Source organism: Odontesthes bonariensis, chromosome 5 (genome assembly GCF_027942865.1).
Source record: "Odontesthes bonariensis isolate fOdoBon6 chromosome 5, fOdoBon6.hap1, whole genome shotgun sequence".
NCBI classification, from domain to species: domain Eukaryota; kingdom Metazoa; phylum Chordata; class Actinopteri; order Atheriniformes; family Atherinopsidae; genus Odontesthes; species Odontesthes bonariensis.
In genome coordinates this window covers 18,018,260-18,027,296 of record NC_134510.1, presented here as the reverse complement: position 1 = coordinate 18,027,296, position 9,037 = coordinate 18,018,260, and the positions used below count along the sequence as shown (strand labels likewise).

Below are 9,037 nucleotides of genomic sequence, written 5' to 3'. Positions count from 1 at the left end.
AAAAAAAACGGTAAAAAAACGGTAAAAGCACTGGCAGCAAAGATTCCAAACGGATACCGTAAATTTACAGTAAATAACTGGATCACAGAATTACATACAATAACTGTAAAAATACAGAATAAATTTTACAGTCAAAATGACTTAAAATACAGTATATTATAGTTGATGAATGCCATCATACTGTAAAATAACATACATTTTATGTCAAAAAAGATTAAAATAAGATAACTTTCAGATTAATCTCTGTAATTTTGCGGTATACATCATTTATTTTAGGAAACAGCCCAGTCCATCTACAGTAATTTCATGTTAAAATACTATGTTTTCCATGTACAATAACAAAGTTTTAACATATAAAAACGAACTAGGTTCATAAAACTAAAGGTAAATTTCTGCCCATTTACAGTATTAATCTGTCATTTTAGAGAATTAGTATATTAAAAAACAACCATTAGGCAGTGGAAAAACAAGCTAAATACATTACAAATACATAAAAAATAGCTACATTTAAGGTCAGTCCCTGTAAATTAAGGGTATTTTAGTATTTTTTTCATGGAATGGCCTCATCTATCTAGAGTAATTTCCTGTTTAAATATTGTTCTTTCATGTACAAATGACTGAGAAATAATGTATAAAAATGCTATAAATGCATTAAACCAACGATAAACGTTTGCCCATTTACAGTATTATTCTGTAATTTTAAAGAATTACAAGATTTAAAAATGTTCATTGGACAGTGGGTAAAAAAGCAGAGTACATTAAAAATACATCAAAAATAGCTGTATTTAAGGCCAATCCCTGTAAATTAAGGGTATTTAGTAGTCATTTCATGAAACCGTCTTGTCCATCTACACTGATTTGCTGCATAAATGTGGTTTCCCCAAGTAAAACAACAATGACACATGTATAAACTAAATATGCATCTTTAATCAAATAGGAATTTCTGCACATTTACAGTATTAGTTATTTCAGTGAATTGGACAATGGAAACTTAAACACTGCACATCAAAATACATTATGTGTATTTAAAGATAATATCTGTAAATTTATGGTATTAAACAATCATTTTAGTAAACTGAACAAAAACTGTTTAACAATTTAATTTGAAAGAAAAACACAAGGCAATCTCTGTAAATGTAAGGTATTCAGCAGTTACTTTATATAATTGTTCAATATAGTGTTTTACTTCCAAAATCGATAGAGCCACTTCCGGTTGCCCCTTCAACACCAAACTCAGGCATTCGAGAAAATGGTGAATGAAGAGCAAGATGAAGCTACGTATATTTCGTATATTTAATTTGTGATGAGCTGCTTATTGCACAAATGCGATGCACAACGGCGCATTCTTAATCGCGGTGTTTTTCTTTCCGATGGCGACTACAACAGGGAACCGATGGCGACTTACGGTTCCCGACCCCAGGAAAAAAATCTCGAGCATGCGCAGAACGCAAAGTCTAATTCACCACGTGCTTCAGCGTCTACAAGCAGGTTTAATTTGACTTTCAACCAAGTTATCTCGGGGTCTTAATCCAATCCGAGTAACAGTATCAATCCAATTTCTTGTCAGATTAAGGTGTCTATATGCACTTAATAACTCAGTCTTATTGTAATTTAGCCAAATATCTGATCCTTTCAGTGCCATGTAGTGAAGTGAAGTGAAGTGAAGTGAAATGTATTTATATAGCACTTTTCAGCAACAAGGCGATCCAAAGTGCTTAACCCCACTGAGTTACGGAGGAGCCGATACATCGGTGCATCCCTAGTAATTTTGAGCCCTTCTTCTCAATGCAATGAATGTGGATTGGGAGCTGGACTCTGTTCCACAATTGTGAAGCACAAGAGGAGCTTATGAAGACGATCAGCAATATTTGGACTTAGGTCATGGCCATTAAACTTTGTAACCATTTCTTGCAAATCAAACAAATGTAAAAATAATTTTAGAATACATTCAATTTGGGCAATACATACTGTGCGCGGATCATCGTCAGATCATTTCAAACTGTCTGTTCACTTGCTCGGCTGCTGGGGTCTGTTCACTTGCTAGGCTGCTGGGGTCTGTTCACTTGCTAGGCTGCTGGGGTCTGTTCACTTGCTGGGCTGCTGGGGTCTGTTCACTTGCTGGGCTGCTGGGATCTGTTCACTTGCTGGGGTCTGTTCACTTGCTGGGCTGCTGGGATCTGTTCACTTGCTGGGGTCTGTTCACTTGCTGGGGTCTGTTCACTTGCTGGGCTGCTGGGGTCGGTTCACTTGCTGGGCTGCTGGGGTCGGTTCACTTGCTGGGCTGCTGGGGTCGGTTCACTTGCTGGGCTGCTGGGGTCGGTTCACTTGCTCGGCTGCTGGGGTCGGTTCACTTGCTCGGCTGCTGGGGTCTGTTCACTTGCTAGGCTGCTGGGGTCTGTTCACTTGCTAGGCTGCTGGGGTCTGTTCACTTGCTGGGCTGCTGGGGTCTGTTCACTTGCTGGGCTGCTGGGATCTGTTCACTTGCTGGGGTCTGTTCACTTGCTGGGCTGCTGGGATCTGTTCACTTGCTGGGGTCTGTTCACTTGCTGGGGTCTGTTCACTTGCTGGGGTCTGTTCACTTGCTGGGCTGCTGGGGTCGGTTCACTTGCTGGGCTGCTGGGGTCGGTTCACTTGCTGGGCTGCTGGGGTCGGTTCACTTGCTGGGCTGCTGGGGTCTGTTCACTTGCTGGGCTGCCGGGGTCTGTTCACTTGCTCGGCTGCCGGGGTCTGTTCACTTGCTGGGCTGCTGGGGTCTGTTCACTTGCTGGGGTCTGTTCACTTGCTGGGCTGCTGGGATCTGTTCACTTGCTGGGGTCTGTTCACTTGCTGGGCTGCTGGGATCTGTTCACTTGCTGGGCTGCTGGGGTCTGTTCACTTGCTGGGGTCTGTTCACTTGCTGGGGTCTGTTCACTTGCTGGGGTCTGTTCACTTGCTGGGGTCTGTTCACTTGCTGGGGTCTGTTCACTTGCTGGGCTGCTGGGGTCTGTTCACTTGCTGGGGTCTGTTCACTTGCTGGGCTGCTGGGGTCTGTTCACTTGCTGGGGTCTGTTCACTTGCTGGGCTGCTGGGGTCTGTTCACTTGCTCGGCTGCCGGGGTCTGTTCACTTGCTGGGCTGCTGGGGTCTGTTCACTTGCTGGGCTGCTGGGGTCTGTTCACTTGCTGGGGTCTGTTCACTTGCTGGGCTGCTGGGGTCTGTTCACTTGCTGGGGTCTGTTCACTTGCTCGGCTGCCGGGGTCTGTTCACTTGCTGGGCTGCCGGGGTCTGTTCACTTGCTGGGCTGCCGGGGTCTGTTCACTTGCTGGGCTGCCGGGGTCTGTTCACTTGCTGGGCTGCCGGGGTCTGTTCACTTGCTGGGCTGCTGGGGTCTGTTCACTTGCTGGGCTGCTGGGGTCTGTTCACTTGCTCGGCTGCCGGGGTCTGTTCACTTGCTCGGCTGCCGGGGTCTGTTCACTTGCTCGGCTGCCGGGGTCTGTTCACTTGCTGGGCTGCCGGGGTCGGTTCACTTGCTGGGCTGCTGGGGTCGGTTCACTTGCTGGGCTGCTGGGGTCGGTTCACTTGCTCGGCTGCTGGGGTCTGTTCACTTGCTGGGCTGCCGGGGTCTGTTCACTTGCTCGGCTGCCGGGGTCTGTTCACTTGCTCGGCTGCCGGGGTCTGTTCACTTGCTGGGCTGCCGGGGTCGGTTCACTTGCTGGGCTGCTGGGGTCTGTTCACTTGCTGGGCTGCTGGGGTCGGTTCACTTGCTGGGCTGCTGGGGTCGGTTCACTTGCTCGGCTGCTGGGGTTTGTTCACTTGCTCGGCTGCTGGGGTCTGCCTTGTGATCCACAAGCCACTGAGCATTTCTAGCAAAGCCAACAATGTGCCACTTTATTTCCAAACTAAGAGACACAGAAGAGCAGAAATAAAGAGTGATAAATATTCTCTTTAGAGATTACACTCAGCACATTACTCCTATCAACATTATATTCTTAAAAGTAAGATTTGCTCAAATTAAAACATTAAACATGTCAATCACAGATCTTGATAACACTTCTCTTTCCGAAATAGATTCATGCAGTTATATACTGAGTTTTACAGAGAAATAAATATTGTCTTACCTTCTCCAGGTCGAAGTCTGCTTTTTTACAGGCATGACATCAATACGAGCAGCTCACACACACATATGGAGAAACAGGAGAAAAAAGGTCAGCCTGGCTCTGTCCAAAGCTAATAAAAGCTCACAAATTAACATGTACCAAAAATGTAATTTATCTATAGGCATCGTAGTCTTGCTGCACCTCTGGTGGTAATGACAGCCAGTGCATCTCCGCTGACACAGGTAGGAAGTATGTCCATCTGCACAGGCTTTAATTGCAAGCTCGAATCTAGTTTTATGGATTGGAAAAATGTTATTTGTCCTTACCATCTCCAAGGAAATAGGACAGTAATTCCACTCAAGAGAAGCACAGTCTTTGTTGTGTCTCATTGGGTTGAGTAGTCATTATCACTGGGAGTCATCCTCTATCATATGTTAAATATATGTAACCCATCTCCATTGTATGTCTCTGTTGTGTCCCGAGTTGGAAAGGAGACGTATGAGTCAGGACTGGATCTCTAAATCTTTACTTGGCAACTGCGGTGACAAACAGAAACACAGAAATCGTGAGTTGTGTGTGAGCTAGAAAAGGCTTTTTAACTTAAATCTTACAATAAAATAATCAATTTAGTACAGTAAAATTTAATTACAAGAAATAACATACACTGGTCCTTTAAACAGGTTAAGTTTCTGCTTTCAATGCTTCAGTATTTAAAGTTTTGCTTTAAAAAAAAAAATAGATTCAACATTTAGGCAACCAAACTTAATATGGTAACCTAAAAACCCACATTTCACTATCTCAGTTTAACGTTTAAATCCAAATAGACTAATATCACATTCAGCAGGCATCTGTATAATTTAGCATCAACAAACTTGTACAGGGCAGAGCCAGAGATTAACAACATTATTTTAAAAACACAAATGAACAAACATCTCCACACCTGGGGCGATAGAAAGAAATACATTTTTATGGTGAAAAAACAGAGCAGACTCTTGCGAGGGAAGACAGCAGTGAACAGGCTACTTTAGCATGCTAATGCTCGAACAAAACTAATTAAACAAAACAAAACAAACTTAGATCTCATGCAGGATGAGTGGGACATTAAACAGAGCAGCATACAGCAGTTTGACCGCATTCATTTCACGGATAACAACTTTTATGAACATATATCAGCAAAGAGCAACACAATTACGACTAACATCTGGCCATGTTAGAAAGGCTTTGACCGAAAGCGCATGTTAACAATAAATACTTCAGCTGTCAAATAAAATGACCTGGTTGCCATCAGTCACTTAGTCTCAAAACTATACAAAACGATAGTTATCTGCTAACAGTTTATATAATGGTAACAATTTATCAGAGGGATGCTAACGTTAGCTTCAAGGCTGTCTACTCGAGGGCTGCTAACGTTAGCTTCAAGGCTGTCCACTCGAGGGCTGCTAACGTTAGCTTCAAGGCTGTCCACTCGAGGTATGAAAATGAATTAAAATATCGTTCACATGCGTTATCTGGGACACTTACCTATAAAAGCGTTTGGTTGACAATGTCCATTGTGGGTGTCTCATACTCCTCCTTGGAGATCATGAGCCCAATTCCTATTAGGGCACGTCTTTCATGTGATTGACTCATGACATGCCCGCTACGAACCTGTTTGAAGGAGCGTTGTGTTCTTCAAAATAGGCCGGTTGGTCGTTTTGGGCGGGACGAAGCTAACTGGAAATAGGCGCCAACTTTGAAATTTGAACAGAAAAATCTGCATAGATTGATTGCATGAAGTGTGTTTCTAATGAAAATAAATACATAAATGAAAATATTTTATTTTTATTATATATTATATACACATAGCCTGGGAATTCCCATGCTGCTTTGCGCTCGATTTCATTCTCACTGCAAAGTCAGCCTGGAAACCACCGCCCTTATTTTTGCTAGAGTTTGGGAACCAATCACAGAACGACGGGGGGAGCAAGACGATGACGACGTCTATGCGCTACACCGAAGCTTGTAGAGCGTTAATCCAACATGACAGCGGACACAACGTTACCGTTCAATGCAGCCTTAGAAAGTGTTTCGGAGTAGATTCACCCTAGGGTCATTTGAACCGTGACATCCAGCCAAGTAGCCCACCCGAAGTTTTTCCGATATTGGCTGAACATCAGCTGAGTTACCGAGTTATCCCGAATAGCTTAGTAGGCTACAAGCGCTAACGGACCCTGGCAGTATCTCCAAAATTACCACACTAAAATCACATGTCATGACACCAAACTTCTACAGTAGCACAAATATGGTCTGTACTCACCAAACGATGCATTTGGAAGTTTTTACATAGTCCAGGAGTTTATTATTATCATCAACACAAGCCTGATAGCTTTTCTGCTGCTAAAGCTTCGTTGACGTCACTTCTGGGAGCTGGGAGCTTCAAAGTAAGATGAGGGTTGATCTACTACTGCAGACAACAAAGCAAGGCTGCTCAATTTCTCCATTATTAAAATAAATTCACAACTCTACAACATAAAAATTCATGTAGAATATAGCATATAGGCCTACTTTGTTGTCAATTTGAGTAGCTTAGAGCGCAAGTTTACTTTTATTTTCCATTTTTTTCTTCTTCCTCGTCGAATTTCTGTCGTCATGTGGTATAAGTGATACAATTGGCTATGAATCGCGCGCAAAGCAGCATGGGAAGAACCTGACGTCATTTGATAGACATTCGTAGCGCCCAATAAACGGCTCTAGGCATTCGTAAACCACGCCTCAAATACGAGAAAATGCACACCTAGTTCCCAGACCACCATCTCATCGAGATTGTGGACGCGTCAGCCAGGCTAATATACACACACACATTATTATTATTTAAAAAAAAAGGAAATATTGCAACTCCTTCTCCCTAACACACACACAATAAATATAATATATATATATATATATATATATATATAAATATATATTATCATTATTATTTTAACATTATAACATACATTCTGCATACAACTGGTACACAATGAGTTTTCTTTTTTTTTTTTTCAAATGCTGTATCTTTACATTAAACATGACACTCTTCCTCAGTCTTTTACTTTGAATCAAAGTAAAGGACAACCATACTTATTTATATACACAAATAAAATTATGTCCAGGACATAGTAGTTATTTACATTCTACCATGCATTTTGACCAGTTAAACTGACAGAGTTTTACCAAGTTACAGTGTAGCGAATATAGTCAAATAAAATAAAAGGGGAAAAAACAACTTCTGTAGCTGTGAACTAGGGTTTTCAGCTTAATAGATACTACTGTGCAGAAGGCAGGAATACCAGGTTTCGCAGGGTGTTTAGAGCACACTAGCATGATTTGGCATCAGATTCAGACAGCCAAGATTGAGAAAAAAGACTTGCATGTTATATTTCTGGATGTAGCAAATGTTTACTACAGTGCCTGAAGTGGTTGCTCTTAGACATGCAGAGATTGTGGGTAATGTGCAAATAGGCCGGTGGGGCTTTGGGCTTGGCCCGGGGAGTAGAGCAGGTCCCAAGGAGAAGAGAAAGCTAGTTGTTGAGCAGGTTCGTAGACAGGAGGAAATGTTATGGGGCACAAAGGCTGTGGCTCAGGCTAAGCAGGGACGGTGGTTGAATTGGGAAGGTGTAGAGAAGTAAAAGGTTAGTTGGAAAGAGCTGTGGAGTATGTAGGAAAGGAGTATTAGATTTTTGATAGGGGCAAAATATGATATATTGCCATCTCCCCAGAACCTAAAACTCTGGGTAAATGGAGACCCGTTATGTTCCTTATGTTCAGGTACTGCAACTCTAAGGCATATTTTGTCAGGTTGTAAGGTTAGTCTGTCACAAGGCTGGTATACGTGGCGACATAACTAAGTATTAAGAAGCTTAGCTGCAGGTATTGAAGAAAAATTAAGGCAACTAGACGAAACACTAATGAAAAGAGGTTCCCACCTGATGACCCCAATGATATGTTGGTCAGCACATTGGTCATCAGTATTATTACAGGTTAAAACCTGTAATAATACGGAATTCTTTCTGTAAAACTGCATTATTTAAAGCACACGTTCCGTAAAATAACATTTACAATTGTATTTCTTCAGTAATGTACAGTTAAAAAACATGAAATCACTTCAAATAAATGCTAAATAACCTGAAATTTTGTGGAAATAACTATAGATTTCTGTAATTTTATATACATTTCTTGATTAAAATTATTAGGAAAGATCTGTAAAATTACATCACATTTGATGTAAAATTACATTTGAATATGAAAGAAACATGTTAAATTACCTGTAAAAAACATAGAAATAATGTAAATTATATTATTGGTCATTACATGTAATTCTAAAGGTAAATATTGAAATTACTACTAGTATCCGTTAATTTACAGTTATTACATTGTTTTAAGGAAAATGGTGATAAACCCGTAAAAACATACAGAAAATTGTATGTAAAATTAAAGATAAAGATGTACAAATACAATAAATTGTCATTAAAAAAACATAATATTAATGTAATCTTACATTACGGATAATTAACTGTAATTTTAAACATAAAACCTAAAATTACTAAAAAATATCTGTAAATCTACTGGAATTCCATTGTTTTATTGGAAAACAGGAAAAATCTGTGAAAAATTACAGAATATTTCCTGTAAAATTACATTTTTTTTTTACAGTGTATTGATATAATGTGTTTGTTTTCTCAGATATGTGATGATGTGCTTTATGGCCACATGCCTCCACTTTGCTATCACCTTTCCAAAGACCACTGTTCCAGGAGTCTTTTGGTTTGTTCAGCCTTGAAATTATAAGAAGGTGTACGTTGCTTTTCACATGACTTTATGATATATATATATATAATTATAGTACTAAAAATAATGTAACTGTAAAGACAACTGTTTAGCAACACTATCTCAAACCCAAGCAAACACATGTACACACAGAGACTTAGGCTCAGAAACACGGTG

The 9,037-nt window shown here is 40.7% G+C and overlaps 1 long non-coding RNA gene across 1 annotated transcript; it reads right to left on the bottom strand.

Moving 5' to 3' along the window:
* Nucleotides 1-3,448: 3,448 nt before the first annotated feature.
* On the bottom strand, nucleotides 3,449-6,882 carry LOC142380705 (uncharacterized). Its single transcript, XR_012769864.1, has 3 exons — nucleotides 5,597-6,882; nucleotides 4,097-4,611; nucleotides 3,449-3,877 (listed from the first exon to the last, which is right to left on the bottom strand). It is a non-coding gene; the product is annotated as an uncharacterized LOC142380705 (long non-coding RNA).
* Nucleotides 6,883-9,037: the final 2,155 nt, after the last annotated feature.